The sequence below is a fragment of the Labrus bergylta genome, chromosome 21, assembly GCF_963930695.1.
Source record: "Labrus bergylta chromosome 21, fLabBer1.1, whole genome shotgun sequence".
NCBI classification, from domain to species: Eukaryota; Metazoa; Chordata; class Actinopteri; order Labriformes; family Labridae; genus Labrus; species Labrus bergylta.
In genome coordinates, this window is record NC_089215.1 from 21,936,996 (window position 1) to 21,954,264 (window position 17,269).

Genomic DNA, 17,269 nt, shown 5'->3' on the forward strand with positions numbered 1-17,269 from the left:
TCACCCCCCCTGAGATGTGGATGCTTCGTGGGGACAATTACCAACTGACACTTCATCATGGGCCGCGCGACAGGCGCTGACGGCCCTCGTCCAAACAAATGATGCCTGGGTCGAGGTGCGGGCCTGCCTTCGAGTCTGCCTGCCTGTAGCCCCTGCTGCAACGGCCCTGCGCTGCATTAGCAACGCGCTCACACACACACACACACACACACACACACACCACACACACACACACACACACACACACACACACACACACACACACACACACACACACACACACACACACACACACAACACACACACACACACACACACACACACACACACACACACACACACACACACACACACACACACACACACACACTGGAAAAAAAAAAAAAGCTACATTAAAAGAGACTCCTTTCAACCAACACCTTCTTCCTTTAAGAAAAACACATTTATCAGCAGAAGGGGGGAATGAAGGGTGAGACAGGAGGGGGTTCGATGGAGGGTGGGGTGGGGGCGCTACAGTACTGTCAAACCCCATCCCCCTAAGGTAAGAGAGAGACACACATGCAGCCAATCAGATAATGGGGGTTAAACTGCAGCTTAAAAAGCAGACAAGGCAAAAAAAGTCGACAATCAGCACAGTGACACCAGCAAGCATTAATTAACCCGGTGCCTTTGTGTAGCACTGAAAATATGTCAATTGCTAATAGTTAAAAAATGGGGCAGTATATAATGTTTAAATTAAAAAAAGAGAAATATAAAGATGACCTGCTAGTGGCGGTCCCTCAGCTCAGAGCCTAAACCTAAAAATGAATAAATGCTGCGTGTGATGTTGGCCTGGGGAGGCCGAGGGGAACAACAATTGAGACAGACATCAAACGCTTGAATAACGCTGAAACAACACTCGGTAAAAGGCTCTGCTTCTCTCTGACACACTCACTGCTGTACATGGAGAGGAGGAGGAGAAGATGGAGACGGGATGAACAATGAAACATTTATCAAAGCGAGGAGAACGGCGTCTTAGACGCTGCACACGCAGACTGCTAATTCAGGTGCATCATTGTTGTCATATCCTGAGTTCCTGTACTTCAGGTTTGTGAAAACTCTAAAGCAGCCAGTTCCCTATGGGTGCTTAACTTTGTGGATGCCCTCTCGCTATCTCTGAGGAAGTCAGTTTGCATTTTTTTCTCTGTGTTTATTATCACATTTTTTTCATTCATACTTCTACAATGTTTTCCCTATTGGCATACCACGCTTGATAAATGTGTTTATGGCATCTCTCACGTCTACCACCGCTGCACAAGCCGCTGTCTGAGATAAATAAAAGTATTGCTGAGAGGGTTGTGAGGAGGTTTGGGGGGGGTGAAAATGAAGGGCAGGGGAGAAAAAATACCAAGCGGGAGCCATACGTCAAGTTGGAAAGGCCCTTGAGAATGCTTTCAATCTTTCCGTCAATATTCGGCGTGCAGGCCTGTATACGCCATCATTAAAAAGGGGACTCTTCGCTGTTTATTTATCATAAGGACACACGGCTGACAGCTTCCTGTAAACAAGTCTTGTGTTTATATATGTGCATTTGTGTGGGTGTGTGTGTGTGCGTGTGTGCGTGTGTGTGTTTGTGGACATTCACTGTAGCTTTCATAACACACTCCCGACAGTTTCTCTGTCCGTTATCTCCTGTAATGGATGGCTGCTGCTCAGAACTGTGCAGAGCAAGTGATGGGAGTTGGCCAGCCTGCTTTCTGATAATGTCTGTTAGCGCTCATCATTGTATACACAGATTGAGGTTGTTTAACAAAGGAGAAAAAAAAAGCTTTTGCATGTTTACAAGAAGAGAGAGAACTGAAGAGGACTTTATGCATGGGGTTAAGGTTGCATTGTGATCTTTAGTTATTTGAGATGTTTGCTCTACTTTTTTTTACAAAATAAACTTCTTGGCAATTCGACATAAAGAGGTAAAAATAAACAAAAGTGAAAGATGAAAATCCTTGATACTTAAAAAACCTGCTTTCATCCGTGTACGCACTTAGACATAGTCTGTTTACCATTTCAAAAAAGCAGAAAAGAACAATTTGTGAGTAGTTACACATTTTTTAGAGTGGATCCACAGTATACATCTTTCTGTGTCTGTCTATCAACAATAAAGGTTAATCATGTTCAGTCACAGATAAGCCAAAGCTAAACAACTGTTAGCCAACAGCTGGATCCAATCATGCTCTCAGTCTGTCAATAGCAATGATAACTTCAAACTCGGAGGACGAGGAGAATTTCTGGAATTTATGTAGTGAAACATGAACAGAAAGATCCTTCCTTATTTATCCATAGATGCAGAGAAAAAGACAAAGTGTGTCCACAAAAACAACAAAAATCACAATAAAGGGCCAATTCCCTGTTGGGAATGATGTTCCAGCCTGACACACGTGCTTGCAAAGATAGTTGGTGTTGCTGGTATGATACAATGGGAGGAAAAACACTGATTACAATACTCTCTCACTGTCCTCAGCGTCTTTTTGCTCTTCTTATAGTGTTCATACAAGACAGAAGATGGACAAGAACAAAGTCACACTTTCTGCAAATTAGATTTTTGACTGCATGTGTATGTGTGTGTGTGTGTGTGTGTGTCCAGGCAGTCTGACCCACAGAGAAAGACAAATGGCTGTAGCAGGGGGTGTAAGGCGTGGTGTGCTTGACATTTAGGTTTCACGTGGTAAAATGGACGTTGACCTGCAGGGGTCAGGCCTGCCAGCGAGGCTGTAGAAGAGGGGCCCTTTCCTGCACATAGTCCCCCATCACTGTAACCAGATACTAACAAAACAGTGGGACACACACACACACACACACACACACACACACACACACACACACACACACACACACACACACACACACACACACACACACACACACACACACACACACACACACACACACACACACACACACACACACACACACACACACACACACACACACAAAATCAGTCACTCAGTCAGTAGAAAGGAAGACAGAGAGGGGCATCAGACGTCCTGCAGGTTGGACCACAGAGCCGGGTGTTAAAGAGGAGACAGATGTTGTAAGTTTGTGGTTTTTAGCACCATGAGCTAGCAAACTATAGCCAGGTGCATACATTTTTGAGGGTTCTATTTATGTTTTCTTTATGTATGTAGGTGCACATTGATTTCTACAAACAAGAAGTCAGAACAGTACTAGCACTGTGTTCAACCCACAACTCTGCAACAGGAGGCTACTTTATATACTGTTTGTGACAGCTTTGTGGTAATAATGGAGCCCAGGCCCCCGCTAGTGCAAGTGGCATGCTCAGTCAACTGAGACTTTGCCAAAGAGAGCACACATATACCCACATACACACACAGATACACACACACCAGGCAGCCTCCTTCACGCCTAATGAGACCACTGGGAGAGTGGAGAGCAGCAGGCAGTGAGAGGGAGAGGAGAGAAAGGATGGGAAATAAAGGAAGAACGAGGGAAAAGGAGTGATATAGCGATAGCAGGAAGGGAGTCAGAACAAGACAAACAGAGAGAAAAGCCAACTGCTCCAACTTTCAAGGTTTGGGGTCAGGGGGGTGGGGGTGGGGGTGGAGGGGGGTAAGTGATGACCTGGATTGCTGCCAAAGAAGGGAAGAGAAGATGGAGGGGGCGGTGTCAGAAAAAGAGGAATGAGAGAGTGACAGAGAGAGAGGGAGTTGAGGGTACACTTCTGGGCCGAGCTGCGGGAGGTTATGCAATGTACACAACACAGGAGTGCAGGGGGGGGATCAAACACATGGGGTGCATACATAACTAAATGTGACACCAGAGTGCAACAAGAGACGATGAGCAGAGAGAGAGGAAAAAAAGGGGGAAAACATCAGTGCAATAAAAAGAGAACAGACACTCCCTGGGGGTTGCGGGGATTGAGAAGGAGTACCTCGGTACATTGGGTACTGCATTGTGTGGGTAGACATAATTTTTGAGGAGCGAGGTAATGACAGAGAAAAACAAAAAAATAAAGATAAAAATAAAAGCTGCTCTTCCTCTACCTCTGGCTCTAAAGCATCATCTGCTCATCCAGGCAGGTGCACATTGCAAGGTGGGAAGTAAGTGAGTAAATAACTGAGAGTCTAAAATGGGAGAAGGCTAAAATTTAAAGTGACGAGGAATGAGGACAGACAGGCACAGCTGAGCTTTTTGGTTGTGCTTCCAGGGAAAGCGCTGCATGAATTATTAACAGACGCTCGGTCTAATGAAGTGAAGATGAGCCGCCTGAGTCTATCAGAGCAGACAGCTGATTGTTTGGACGATAGAGCTCAGGCCCTGCAGCAGGTTACAGTGTCAACAACAGATATGTCACCTATACCAACATTAACAGCACTGTGCTTATCTATGAATAGTCTGGTATAATAAGGCCATGTGTTCATTTTAGATTTACTGCACACTTCTTTATCTGTCTACACTATGCTCCAAGTTTATATGGGTCATACAATTAATACTGCATTCAAGTGCTCATTGGATGGTACCATTTAATTTTGTCCTTTTAAATTGATGGTATTTATTAGCATAAAGGGTACAATGTGGAAAGAACATCAGTGCCAGCAAAGATAATTTGATGTTTTTATTGCTCAGAACTAATCTCGGTCACATGATGGGACAGGAAGTACTATACAGTATATACCTGTCCTTAAAGTGTATGAAACCCCATTCATATTGCAAGTTCAATGTGGAATATTGACATCCCTATAATGTCTCAACTTCAATGTCAATATTACAGAGGCATGATGGTGGAACAAGGTTTTCCTATACTATACCTGTGCCAGCAGGTCCAGCTGAGTGGCATGACAGAAAAACTTAAGCGTTAAAGAGGCGAGACGACTGCCAAAACTAAGCAACTGACACAATACTAAGTTGTCCAGGAGACCCAGAAAAATAAAGCAAAGGCTGCAAAGGTGGCCTTAAAAGATAATGCAAAAGGCTGGAGTACTAACAAACCACCTAGCACTCAAAGTTACACCCTGAGAGACTGACAAAAGAGAGCAAATTACACAGAAAGTTTTTTTTTGTGTTCATGCGCTCATGCGCACACGCGCACACGCGCACACACGCACACACGCACACACAGTGAAAGAACGCGTGCTGCATCCCCTCCCACACCATGGGCTTTATCACGACCAATCAGTCACACACACCTGAATGCAGTTACAGGATTCTCTCACTGAGTAGCAAGAGTGTGTGCTCTCGTAGATTCAGTATAAAAGAACAAAGGTATATTAACAGAGGGTCTTCGTTATGGCACCGTCTCAGAGGATAGCCTCTGACAAACTTTGCATTAAAGATGTGTTATAAATTACATGTATTCATCTGAACATTTTGCTGACATTAACTTAGGTCAGTCGTGTATCTGTTCTACATGACGTCAAGTTGACCCCTCTGCCAGACATGAACCCGAGTTTTCCTTTATGTTACTTCAGTTTACGGAAGGGCTGGGGATAAAATGGTCTTGAAAATGGGAATTAACGATGATAAAGGTTGTTTTACTCAATATGAAAAGATAAAAAATCATAACACAAGGCAGAATTGGCATAGTTTTCAGCTTGCCTGTGAAGTACTTGCAGTCGTACACCTCCACCTTAGAGCTTAGTTTAAGCAGCAAGTGAGGAAAGTAGATATTTTCTGTGAAAGAGGAAAAACTGTGGGTGAAAGTGAACTCCTGCTATCCACAACAAACTAAGAAATGATCAGGAATTAATTGAAAGCTTGGATAAAAATCCTCAATGGACATACTGTGTCCTCTGAAACACATTGGAGATACACAAATTTTCAAGCAGGTACAACATTATTTGCTAAAAAATAATTAAGAAATACATCCCTGAAAATGTGTGATAGACCACTTGACCCAGCCTTAGTTCAAGTGACTTTTCTAACTTCTAACTTTCCCACGATTCTGACCTCAGGTGAATGCAAGGCATGTGTTGTCTTGATTATGTTATGAACAACTACACAGAAAAAGGAAACAATGTGCCTTCCACTTCTTGTCTCAGCTGGTTTCAATGCAAGTACAGAGGTCAACCCCCCTTCTTCTTCTATGCAAGTGTTTCGGTACAGTCCAAACTTCAAGTGCAGAGTTTGGTAAAGTAAAAATTAACATTGCACTTCCACTCCTAGACTGCGAAAGGCCTCCCAGGAATGCAGCCCCCCATATCTCAGTCCCAGTTCACAGCAAGTCCCAGTCACCCCTGTCTATTGTGAACAGTCCCTGGTGCATTTTCTCATCAGACGTCTGAAATCAAACCAATCTGTGTCAAACATTCAGGGATTTGAATTCCAGGAGAAAGTTTTTCCTGTAATGATTGTAACTAGAATGATGTGAATATTTCAATTTAGAAACATGCTCTGACGTGCAAAGTGGCTTCATCGAGGTCCCAGGTTGAGCTGTGTAACCTCTTTTGGTTCTCTAGAGAAGTCCAGACCAATGAAAAGACAGAGGACAGGATGGAGGAGACTGAGAATATATATTTGTTCTTAATAGTAGTGATGCTCCAGGGCTACAGTCTTGGCTACTCTCTGCCTGCGTCCTCCTCTAGCAGTCCACATGCCACAGTTAATCCCTCATACACAGAAAGGAAGGCTTCAGGATGACGGTCAGTGTGAGAGCTGGGGAGGACAGGAAGCTGGCGGGCGCATATTGTCTGGGTGTGACGCAGTGCATGACTGCAATAAACTCTTCAGGAGAGATCCGTCCTTCCTCTGGGTGTGGGCTACACAATTTAACAAAAAAAAGTTCTGCTGGTGTTGCTGTTGGATGGTAACCTTGCTGACCAGCTAACTTGCTCCAGGATCTGTCTGCCTCCAAAACAACACGGTATTCTTGATTACTTTGGCACACAAAGTGCAGGTTGGGTGGTGACGCTGCACAACGTTGTAATAAAACAGAAGTTAAGAAGAAGGGATATTACCATTTGTTTGAAGAAGCTGGCGATGTTTGAATGATTTAACTGGAAAACAGTAAATACAAAATCAAGCCAGTAGGAACTTTTGATATTTTTTATGTTTGTTCTTTGATCACATTATAGCAATAAATTAGTTTTATACACATTAGACAAATGTGTATGGAGATTTTGGGAACTTATTAAAGTTACAACGTATTGCTTTGACAAAGCAGACAGAATACAGCGTCCCCATTTCTGTCAGTTACATCATAATAACATGCAACTTTAAACCATTACAATCTTTTAAGCCTATTCAAAACTAAACTGCAGTTTGGTGCAAAGTGTTTCACATTGCAAAAGCAGCATACATAAATGTCTTCATACAGGACCACTCACTGTAAGAGCAAAAACACATTACAAGAGACGGTTCACCAATTATGATGCATGCAGTACATTTAACATACATTCAATATGAACTTATTGTTGTATAAAGTACTTTGCCTCATAACTGAAGGACACAGAGGGCTACGTCGGTGTTATATTGTATAAGAGCCCATAATTAAGTTAATAACATTCTATCTTCTGGGTAATAATTCCAGAGAAGATGTGTTTATCTCATAGGCAAGCACAGCCAATTTGGCCATGTCAATGCTGAATATAAGTACATAAACCCTGAATAGTGTAGCGTTAAAGTAAGACATGAGTGCCAAGGTCTGCCATTATGAAACAATTGACAATAAAGCTGTCAATGCAGTCACAGGAGTAATATGCTCCTTTATCATTCAATAAGGCAATTCTCTAGTACAAGACTTTCAATGGCACTGCACTCATTCCTGAGGAGCCTGGAGGCAAGAAACTATAGTCAGGTGGGTGTAATGTCTCTTTGCTACACTGAATCGGTAAATATGTGCAATCACAAAGAAAGAGGTGAAGGTAAGCCGAGGATGATTTTATAGTTTAATGCTGTAGAGGCTTGAATGGTGTAAATTCTGCACAAACAGAGTTGGAGGCCACACCCTGAGCATGTTTTACACAACTCTTTCATTCCTCTTTTTGCTGCACATTTTCCAATGCAGGAAGGACCCTATATCACGGTATATAATACATCAGGGACTACTGCCGTTAATTTCTTCTCTCTCTTCTCTCTCCTTAGGGGTTCCCACTGGCGTCCAGCACACATGTGTTTCGGTTTACCTAGAGAGGAGCCCGATCCGAGGCCCGGGCTGAGAGCAGACTGCAGGCTTTGTCTGTGGCACCATTAATCAAGTGTCCTTTAACAAAAACAGAAAACCAGATGAGAGACAAAGGGAAGAGACGTGGGGGGTGGGAGCTTATTTAGGTAGAGAGAGGAAAAAGGCAAGAGAGGGGAGGAATGAAGGAAGAGAAAAGAGAGGAAGAGAGAGAAGGGGAGGGGGTGTTTGACCCAGATCCAGGCCTTCAATAAATCAAGCAGCAACAATAACAAGCAAAGTTTTCATGTGGTTTGACTGATTAATCAGGCTTTTTTTTTCCTGACAAGGGAGGCGAGGGAGTCTTTTTCTTCTTCTTCTTCTTCTGTCTTGTCTCTCTTGTGGGACACTGAAGAGTGGCTGAGCGAGTCTTTTTATGTTGGGTGTTTATGTCTTTATGCTGCAAGGTTTTAGTCCTCATTTGTGGTTTAATGAGAGCACAGCTACAGGTTTCTTTTCTTCAAATATAAACAAGCTCTGTTTTACACACATGCACACACACCACACGCACACACAGTCCGCACAGTGAGCCACAGGATGTGAAGCAGCCCTCTGAGACTCTTTGCAAGGTGCCGATCGATGGGCATTGAGTGTGGACAAGGAGGCCTCAGGATCGATAGGGGGCCATTACAGAGATGTGCCCACTGGGACCTGGGAGAGGAGGGGTGTGTGTGTGTGTGTGTGTGTGTGTGTGTGTGTGTGTGTGTGTGTGTGTGTGTGTGTGTGTGTGTGTGTGTGTGTGTGTGTGTGTGTGTGTGTGTGTGTGTGTGTGTGTGTGTGTGTGTGTTTGAGGGGGTATATCTTGGCCCTTGATGCTGTCTTTTTTATCTTGTTTCATGAAGGGTTTACTGTTCATGAGCTGAGATGCACATACTCTCAAAAGCACAAAAGGAACATGGACATGAATGCAAGAGCCTTTTTACCATCCCTGGAGAGTTGCTGCCACATTATGTGTGCTTGTCTTGTCTTCCTCTCTCAATCCCAATTTTTAGTTAATCTTTCTCTAGTTTCCTCCATTTTCTTCCTCATTGCACTACAGTGTCACCAGAAGTAAGATTTTTTTGTGCCCCCCTACTCATCCTCTACTTCTCTGCAGACAGAGACAGCACTGAATGTTCTATTCTTTCTCTCTCACATAAACACACACATACAGCCAGGGAAACGACCCATTGTTCCTTTCTCAAAATGTCTGGCATGACATAATCCTTCAGCGCTCCCAATTTGACATGTTTTTGAGGCGTCTGGAATGACTTTGCATGAAGGTTTGTGGTCCTGTTGAAATGACTTGGGAAGGGCAATGATGAGGGAAGTTTGGGGATATGGAGTGAGCTTCAGCAGAAGGTGTTCTGTATTTATTAAAGCTTTAATATACAAATGAGTTTGAAATTTTTGGAAGAAGTTTTGGATCTTTTAACTGACCAAATCATTTTTTAAATACCTAAATATATATATAAAAAAAACAGGAAGTTAATTACAGTACTTTTAACTATTCCCCACTCACACAGGTGTTGATCGCATGAGCGTCCACTCAGATGAGGCAGTCAGGCAGGGTACAGAAACCAATGAGGCGGACTGCAAGCTGGCTCTTGCATCCATCACCACTCCAGGAAAAAAAAGTTATAACTATTCGCCTCATTTAATCTCTCTCATCAGGATTGGAGGAAGAGAAGGGTCTCCTCCTCCTTCTCGCCATCGCCCTCTTTTCTGCAGCCAAACTCCACTACAACCGCGAAAAAACGATAGTTGAAAATAGTGCGTTTGGATGATGTTGTGGAGACGGAGGACTATTAAAAGTCAGGCAAATGCCTTTACCAGTGCTTATGAATTTGCACTGAGGTGCCATGTCGGCTCCTGCAAGTTCTGTCCAAAAAAAATCCTTCCGTGGCGGATCAAAAGAACATGCACTCACACACACACATGCATGATCACACCGTGTCTGGGCTCAGCTAACAGTCCCCATTGGTTTGGAAAGCTGTAGTAGGCTGTAACAACTACAGGCTGGTCGGCCATTAGCTGTGGGCCCTCTGTTTCAGCAATCTGGGTTCTCTTTGCCTTTGGACAGGGCCCAGGTCAGGCTGCACAATACACCACTGTGTTTTCAGAGCAAGGGAGAAAGAGGGAGAGAGAGACAGAGAAAACAGCAGGCTTGTGGGTCTCTGTGTGCACATATACCGTAAGTATGAATAAGCATGTGTGCACAAGCATGTGTGCATGGGCATGTTTTGGTTGTGGGAATACTGCACATGTGTGTGAGCATGTGCGAATGTTTGTATTATGATTCCTGGGCCCACCATGTCCTCTCTCCCTCCTGCTATACTGGATTGCAGGGCCTCCCTCTCTTCTGTCTCCCCAACGTCCATCATTACATCATCATCACCACTGCTTTTTGCAACTTTAGCACAAACAAGCATTTTGGGACCCATAGCAGCAGTGTCCCTCCTCCAGGTGGCGTATGCATGGCATTGTTGGAAATCTGTAAGGGGTCATGCACCAGAAAAGACAAAGTGGAAAGAAAATGTGTAGGCAATGCATGAGCACCTCTGACAACTTAAAGGAAAAAAGGTTGCAGATACAAAGAGGGCACCTGTCACTTTGAGATCTATTTCTCACAGCCTGTAGGTGCTGAACAGCACGGGCTAGCTTGCTAGCGTGCAGTGCTGTAAAGTGCAAGTACGGTAACAGGAGGGAACCGAGCCGCCCAGCCTGCCAACCCACCACAGGGAATTTGTTTATGTTTCCTTGCTGCCAAGTTCCTGTCAGGAGGCGCCCCAAAGAGGAACTGCAGACTGCTCAGTACTGTAAGCTACGCCCTCTCGCCTAGAGAGGCTGGGGTGTTCTGCATACAGTATCGGGTGGTACCTCTTTGTAGCAATCCAGGGAGGTCTCTACATTCATTTCAGCACTCACACACACACTCTGTACTTCATGCACTCACTCTGTTGTTCTCTGAGAACACCAAACCTTATAAAACAAGTTCAAACAGAAAGCTTAATTTATGAGCCCAAACAGATTAACACCAATTTACTCCAAACACAATACATAAAACAGCACAAAGGCATAGTCTCATTAAAGAAATGCTTTACGAGAGGCACTTTGTTATATCCTGGATTACGGGTATTGTAAAAAACTGAGCACTACCACATAAAAACACCGTAAACTGGTTTGGTAAACTCATGGGCAGTAAGTCAAGCACTTGTGGGGGGGAAGTGCTAAATTGAAATTAGTCTTCCTCTTGGTAAAAGAGAAAAACATTCTTAGCTCCTATAACACACAAACAACAACTCGATTCATTACTGCCAGCGAAACAATGACTGCATCACTTTTTGCACATGAATACAATGCATCAGCCTGGCAGATACATGCTAGTTCATGAGTCATCTGCGGAATATATGCAGCCGTTTAGTCAAGCAAGGTCAGCGAGTGCGTAAGTCTCTATCTTGAGTGCTTTGGCCACCCGCAAGTTGGACTCTGTGCCGTTAACATGCAGTTATTACAAGGACATTTAGATGTTTGTCTTTATACCACACGTGTGATGCCCAGTAAGTGTGTGTGGTAGAGAGATAGAGCGATGTGCTTGTCCGTGCGTGTGAGGAGGTTGAGGTCAGACAAGGCCACTGAAAGGGGGCGTGGGACCCAGGATGACGAGACAGAGGAAAAGATAGAGTGAGAAAAAAGAGGAAGAACAAAAGATGGAAGAAGAATGGTTGGAGGGGGATTGAGTGAAAGCAAAAAAAACAGGAAGCCGTTATGTCAGCCTGGATGGCAGGACAGCGCCCACTTCTCGTCACGTCCTGGCACATTTCAATGCTCTTTGACTGTACCTCTCCGTTTACGCACACAATGAAAAGAAGTCCAATGACTAAGTGGCTGAAGGCTCAGGGGAATGGTCAAAGGCTGCATTAGTTTGGACAAGACTCAAGCTGTCTTAATAATATTTTTGAATGTTTTTTTTCTCATTGGATTTAATTCTCTCAAATAAAAATCTAAATCATTGATTACCATGAAATGCTGCCCACTTCTGCTATTCAGCTTGATGATAGAGAGGAAGTTAGATGCCAAATATTATCTTAATACTCAAATGTGTTACAATGAATAACCTCAGCTGCAACTGTGCTTGAAGCAGTTCTAAATCTTACTTCTTAAGTTCTTAAATCCGACTAATTAAATTGGTAAATCAGAAGGTGAACGTGTTAGAATGTCCAGTGATTGAATTTTCAGAATGATAGATCAGCACATGGCCAAGACACATTAGCAGGCTTGCAAAAGTTGTGGATCCTATTTGATTATTGATGATGTGTAGCAGAGGTTCATTTTGTGTAGCACTGGATAGTGTTGTACTCTGTCTCCATTCCAGTCCAGTCCAGTATGGTACAGTACGGTAAGATAGTGTGATGTGATGCGATGCGCGAGCCATGACTGCAAGACATGATTGCAAGACAATCATGTACTGATGCCTCATGATATGGGATTCACTGAGGAATACAAAATGCCCGTAAACAGGAAAATGTTAGATTCATGTATGTATTCAATGCAATTTGATGTCAGTTTCATCTCAACTTCTGTACCTATGACCAATATTATGCTTCTTCTGCTTCATTCATTCTGCTGGCTATTTCTACTTTGGCCAATTAACTTCATGTAACCCTAATACCAGGGAAGCCTGTTTAGTTTTTTTTCATGCTGATTTTTAGAACAAGTGATACAATAATAGTATCACATCATTCATGACAACAATATTGCCATATATATATATATATATCTTGTCCCACCAGTCAAATTGAATCATAAGCCCTGTATCATGGGATGATATCATTCTTGCAAATACACAATGCCAGTAAGAAACAGTACAGAAACAGTAGTCAAATGAAAGACTGCAGCTTCAGTTGCTAGTTTTGCTAAACACCAAACGTAGCTAGTACTGGTATTCCACTTAGACCAGCTATGGGAGAAATAAGAAATATGAAGTGCCATTGAAGAGTATTACTATCCAATCATAAACAACAGATTTCATCTTTCCTAAAATGTTCATGTGTTGAGCAGTGTTTGAAACAAAACACTGAAAAGAAAACAAGGGAGTCCCATAGTTGACGGAGGGAGAGGCAGCGGCTCGGCAGCCACCAGCGACCTACCGCACACTGAGTGTGAATCATTAAAGGCATGTGTTCCACATCAGCTGCCGGGGCCGCTTCCCAGCCCATGTATGAGACTGGAGCTAAATTATGACGGGAAAGAGGGGGGTTAAATACCGCTTTATGTGGAGATGAAAACCCCAAAGCTGCGAACTCAAGAGTGAAAAAGAGAGGGAGAGAAAGTGGAAAATGACTGCATATGAGGACTGCATGTACTGTATGCCAGTTCACAAAATAAAATAGCAAATGAAGCAGTTAATGGAACAATTACATGATTTCCAAACAGTGTGACCTTTCATCGTGCACAGATGAAGTGAATAAGGTTTTATGCACATTAAAAGGAGATCTGAATCCAAAACTGACCTTTAATTCTTACATGTTTGCCGCCGTTACTAGTTAACAAACCCACAAATCACGGAGGGATAACCCCCCTCACACGAACCCTCACCCAAAAAAAATAAAAATGAAGACGTGTGAAAAGCAAAGAAACACAAGGGTTGTCTTCATGTAAGACCAAAGTGCCAGCCTTGGTTTGTCCATCAGACCAGCCGTATGCCAAACTTTTCACAAACTGGGCAGTGTCTGCCAGAAGACTTGTCATCCCCTGTTAAAACACATGGACAGCCTGTGTGGGTGTGCGAGAGTGTTTCTGCACAAAGGCACACACCCTCTCTGGTGTGGGCATCCAATTGAGGACTAGATCCGTAGAGGGAGTCTGCATTCTTCTGGGTATTGGCTGGCATCTCTGTACACATTCCTGTCTGTTTGCTTTTGCTTGGCTAGTATGAGGGAAGGTGTTTGTCGTCTCGGAGAGGATATCACCTTTCCCTGGGGCAAGGAAGGGACGGACAGGATAGAACATGACAGAGATGGACATCAAAGAAAAAACACACGTTTTGTGTAGGCAGAATAAGGCCAGATTGGACAAACTAAGCCACAATCCTGGCAGGGCATTTGATTGGCTGAGGGAAACTGACCAACTTTTCAGGCTACTTTCTGTCAAACATTAAGAGGCAACATTCTAGCAAAACTACATGAATTTGAAAAAAGGGAAATGAAAGAAAAATGAAGATGCAAAAAGATGAATTAAAAGCAATAAATCAGTGTATTTTCACAGAACAATGATTCAAGTCCTTCAAACCAGTTCCTAATGATGAATGGCCGTTTTGTTTGGTCTTTGTCACAGTTGAACATGACTGAGCAAATCTCCCTGCAGCCAGCTCCAACTCTGATGCAACATACCTCAGATTAGTCTTGATCCTACCACTGGCGGCATGCAGGCCACAAGACAGAGTACCTCCTCTAAGCAGTGTCTGTCTGTGTATATGTAAAAAATGATTTCACATTTGAAAAGACTTTAGCTGATCACAAACAGCGACCTTTACAATGAAAGGGGAAAGCAGAAGATGTGACATGGGGCAAACGCAGGCAAAAAAGTCACAAGCTGCACATTCAATATGACCACAAAACCACGGTGGCAGTCATATGATGAGGAACAATGCCATTGTACAGAGAGCAAGATGGCGTTTTGTATCCACAGAGTTGAATGCAGGGAAGTCCAATTACACAGATTTGACAGGAGGGACAAATTCGGGCTTACCCCAAAAACGTCAATCTGCCTGTCCTTGACGGAGGAAATCTCCCCTTGAATCGATTGTAGCTCCTAAGCTCTGAGGAGAGAGGGGGGAAAAAAAGAGATATTTGAAACCAGCAGCTTTATGGGCCTTATCCACGTGTTGCAGACTCACTGACTCCCTAGTCTCTCTGGCACAGAACTGCTTCCCTACACGAAAAACTCTTACACTCTTTTTCCTCCCTTCGCTTCTCATACTGCCTGTAATCTCCCCGCCCTTTTCCCGATAGATTGGGCTTTCTCACTCACTACGTTTGTGCCCCAGACATCATGTGAAAAACGGAATAAAACAGTGCTTTTGTGGTGTGCGAATTACCTGGGGCTTCGGCAGGCACAGTAGTGTTTATGGCCACAACTCAATTACAGCAATGTGAATCAGGTGGCGGCCTAGAAATCCCCTCAGCCTGATGCACAAATAGGGACAGAGAGGCGCCTTCATTGCCAAGACAGAGACAAATCTAAAGAGGCGTGTCTTCTCTTCAGAGAAAGACGGCTCAGATTATGCTGTACGGATGAATGGCTGCTGCAGACATACAGTAGATCCAGCAACACTGGTTTAGAGTAAGTGTGTGAACAGTGACATTATGTGTTTGCATGTGGCTAGAATATCAGAAAGTTTTAGCAATCTGTTTACATAAAGATTTAAATTAAAAGAGTCACATTTTTCTAGGGTCTCTGTAGATGACACCTTTGCAGGAGAAATCATGGAAATATTTTCAGTAATTTTTTTTTACACAAAAAGAACTGGATAAAAATTACAGGATGGTGGTTTTGCAAATGTTAAAAGCCACTTTGTTGGATTTCCTGGATTCAACAGAAACGCCAAACTGCTAAATCATGGTCAATAATATCTGAAAAGAAAATTGGTTTGTGTCAAAAGCACTCAAAAGCTCCTAGCATATTCTCTTTGATGAAAAAACAGAGACCATCCCTTTACAGTATATCCAGGCTACATGATCGCTTCAGTTCCCATTGAACTTAAAACTCTGGATCATGCCTGTGTTTTTTCCAAAAGCATGTTCACCATTGACTTTTAAGACTGGTCTGTTTGTTTGCTTTTGACTTCTTGGTGCACTTTGAATTTCCCTCGAGATCAATAAAGTATCTATCTCTCTATCTATCTTGACATGGTTAGGCAGAATGTTTTTTTTACTTTAGTTCACAGAGAAAGCAATAAGTAAGTCTTGAAACATCTGTCCTGACAGCCATGCTAATGGGTGCTCTTTAGAAGAAAGGATTTAAGTCCAAAAAAAGAGGAAAATCCCCACCCTGCAGGCCCAAGTAACATTAATGCCATTTTATTAGCATTAAATGAATTTCACACCACTTTTTTATCACTATCAGGAAACAAATATAGCATTTTCTGTACAAAAATAGTCAGCCTTTTATAAAAAGCTTTTTACTTTACACATTACAAAAATCTCACTGGACACTGTGCAAACCAAAATGCTCAATACGTCGAGCACATCAATAAGCCTTCATAAGATCTATAAAAAGTGTTTGTACCTTTCGACAGTGCGCTATATAGTAGTCTCATTTTAAACTAAGCCTCCTTTTTAGAAATCGAGGAACTCGATTGATTCAAGGAATTGTTTCAGTCCTAATTAACTCTTTGTTAATTATTATTATTTATTCTTTAATGTATGTAATTACAACTTAAATCACCACGTGTGTGCAACTGTTGTGCTGTTGACGGCTACTCCAAATTGGTGTATATAACACAACAACCTGCAGCCTGAAAACATACCACAGATAAGAAAAACATTTCTTTTCTGATTCACAAACGTGTTGCTGGGCACCTATTTACACTGGTGTGAATGGATAAGAAGTGTCCCCAGATGTACCAAAGTGGATTTGCCATGATTGGAAAACTAAAAAGCAACTCTTGTATTAGTAACTTTCTGGGCCATTTAAACCAATGAAAGAATGCACCTACATTGTGTGTGTGTGTGTGTGTGTGTGTGTGTGTGTGTGTGTGTGTGTGTGTGTGTGTGTGTGTGTGTGTATATATATATATATACACACACATATATATATGTAATAACTCATTGATAACACTAATTTGAGAAAATGTAAGAACTCAAATTATTTCTGTATTTAGCATTAGCTGCAGGATAACCAGCGTACTCTACAATCACTGTAATGAGATAATGCATATTATGCTTGTCCAGATGTACTGCTCCCTCTGGTATCTAGTTTAACCTGAAATTCAGCCAATCAGCTGGCCTGGCCTTGAATGACTTCTGTTTTCACATCCTGATGTAAAACCCACCCTCACTTCCTGTTTGTGTATATGAATGGTGCCTTAATGGTGTGTTTTTATTGGTCCAGTGGACCAAGTACAGCCTAATTTAGATA

The 17,269-nt window shown here is 42.8% G+C and overlaps 1 protein-coding gene across 5 annotated transcripts in view; it reads right to left on the bottom strand.

Annotated features, from left to right (window-relative positions):
- The window catches only part of raraa (retinoic acid receptor, alpha a), a 150,198-nt gene that overhangs the window by 117,801 nt on the left and 15,128 nt on the right, over positions 1-17,269 (bottom strand). For 2 of the 5 annotated variants that reach the window (XM_020651399.3, XM_020651398.3), the window contains exon 2: positions 14,879-14,948. The exons of 2 other annotated variants lie outside the window; for them this stretch is intronic. The gene's annotated coding sequence lies outside the window, so the exon portion shown is untranslated. Of the gene's footprint in view, positions 1-41; positions 61-14,878; positions 14,949-17,269 lie in introns of those variants that run through there. One more of the 5 variants, XM_065949815.1, reaches the window with a different exon arrangement.